Here is a 2737-nt window from a genome sequence, read left to right on the forward strand (position 1 = left end):
GTCGCGAACCGGTCGGCTAAAGAAGAGGGGAGGGGAGGGGAGGGGGGCGCGTCCTGCCCTTGACGTCACAAAGAAGTTGCTTTTCTAAAGGGAGACATGTAAGCGAGAACGTTCCGCTTCCCGCTGCGTCGTTCTGAAATTAAAGGCATCTCGTGATTCTTCCCCTGACATTGCCTTGGTCATATTATTCTCATTCGTTCCTTTGATGGAACGATGACATCCGAGGATTTTACTTAAGTGCAAAACAGAATGTGACTGATATGCAAGGGTGGTTCATAAGAGTATAGTCCTATGCAAAAAGTGTTGTACACTTGTTAGCCTGAGGTACTGCCTAGATGTAAACACTATTGTAATTGTGAAGGCTTTCACTAAGCAACCGGTTCCATTCTGTCTGCTCGTGGGGGGAAAAAAACCCTGACTTTACTTCTTTTGTACCTTACAAGAATATTGTTCTCTGGGACAACAATCCTGCATACATTGCATAAAGTGTGAGCAGGGCCAGTAGTGGGCAGCAAACGTGCCTAACAAATGTTGATCAACTTTCACAATATCATTATAGCGAGTGGTAATTGCCAAAATATTAGGAAATCATCATAGGCTGGTTACAGCACCTCTGTAGAAGCAACCAGAGCAAATCTTAGATTATGAAACCTAGTTTGGAAATCGAGAGTTACCCTGTTGTTTTCCTGCAGAATAATATTTACCTCACAACCGCTGCTTATCATTTTAATAAGTACAGTACATTTCCCCTTAATTGGCATTTTACACATTACATTTCAGTTTAAGAGGCATTTATGAAATGTAATTTCAAGGAAAATCTGAAAAGCTGGTTGCTATGGCAATATACACACATCTTCCTGCAAATTAATAACTCAAGATTTTTAAGAATCCCACAACACTAATCATTTCAATACAATACAATACAATACAATACAATACAATAGTAGAGTTGGAAGGGACCTTGGAGGTCTTCTAGTCCAACCCCCTGCCTAGGCAGGAAACCCTATACCGTTTCAGAGAAATAGCTATCCAACATCTTCTTAAAGACTTCCAGTGTTGGGGCATTCACAACTTCTGGAGGCAAGCTGTTCCACTGATTAATTGTTCTCACTGTCAGGAAATTTCTCCTCAGTTCTAAGTTGCTTCTCTCCTTGATTAGTTTCCACCCATTGCTTCTTGTTCTACCCTCAGGTGCTTTGGAGAATAGTTTGACTCCCTCTTCTTTGTGGCAACCTCTGAGATATTGGAATAATGCTATCATGTCTCCCCTAGTCCTTCTTTCTCTTAAGCTAAACATACCCAGTTCCTGCAACCGTTCATTTCATTTATCCAGAGTGGTCAAGTATAAGATAAACAGATAAACCATACATTACATGTTCCTGTGGTTCTATCTTTTTCATTGCTTTTATAAAGTAGCATTCTTCATAATGGTATCTAAATTATATGGAGGCAGTCCTTGCTTAGCTTAGCAACCACAATGGGAACAGGCAACTCCAGTGTTAAGAATCATGGTAAGTAAGTAAACTTTTATTTATAACCCGCGCCCTTTCCTAAACAGGACTCGGGGCGGTCAATATTGTGTAACCATAATGGAGTTAAGACCTGCTGCAATAATTAAGTGAGACCTTATGTGATCATAATTTCCAATTTTACTGCTACCTTCTCCATTCTGGTTGTTGAATGCTAGTTGCAAAGCACACAAATGGCAGTTATAGGATCATAGAGACACTGCACAGGTCATAAATGCAATGGCTGGTGTTGGAAGAAATGTCCTTCTAGGTTCAGCTCCAAGTGGGGGAAAAGACACTGGAGACATGGAGGCTGCTTAGAAAGATGGTTTTAATGGTGGACAGGACCACATGGCTTTAGTTCCTGAACAGAAAAGGTGATCACATGCTTCAATGTTGGTGGAGGAGAAGGAAAGAGAAGGGGATGAAGAAGGGCTTTTTATAATCTGTTCGGCCCCACCTATCTGTTTCCTGTTCCTGTGTAAGAAATGTATTCTGATTGGTTGTCAGACTCACATGGGCCCATGCAAGGGCAACCCTCTAGGCTGAGTTTTGAATCCAGGTTTGGTTGAGTTCAGATGCCATGTGGTCAGTTGAGTAAAGGCTTATATTATCATGCCTTCATTCCCATCCCCCTGGAGCTGAAGGGGAGAACTCTTTTATTATGCAAAGGGACTGGCTCAGGCTTTAATGGCTCATGGACAAAAGGTGGGGGCAGGAAGCTGCAGGGAGAGTTACCTTGTCTTTTTGAAACATGTTTCTTTTCACATCCAGAGAAATATTCTGCCTTTTCAATATTTCCTAGGATATTTCATTTTTCTGGGAGAGGGCTGGGTGATAACTTCCTACTCTGGTTAAAAAGGTAATTTTTCACTGCCATCATAACTTTGACAAGTTGCTAAACAAAATGGTTGACAAGCGAAGTTCACCTGAAATTCCATCTTCATGGAGATTGATTTGATATATTTTTCTGCCTGCTTTTTTTCAAGCTTTTAAACAGGGAAAAACATGGGCTTCTGTTGTTGTTGGTTGCGAAGTTGTGTCCGACCCATAGTGACCCCATGGATAACGTTCCTCCAGGTCTTCCTGTCCTCTACCATCCTATGGAGTCCATTTAAGCTCATGCCTACTGCCTCGGTGACTCCGTCCAGGCACCTCATTCTCTGTCATCCCATTCTTCTTTTGCCCTCAATCTTTGCCAGCATTAGGCTCTTCTCCAGTGAGTCCTT

Source organism: Natrix helvetica, assembly GCF_964273705.1.
Source record: "Natrix helvetica genome assembly, chromosome: 1".
Classification (NCBI taxonomy): Eukaryota; Metazoa; Chordata; class Lepidosauria; order Squamata; family Natricidae; genus Natrix; species Natrix helvetica.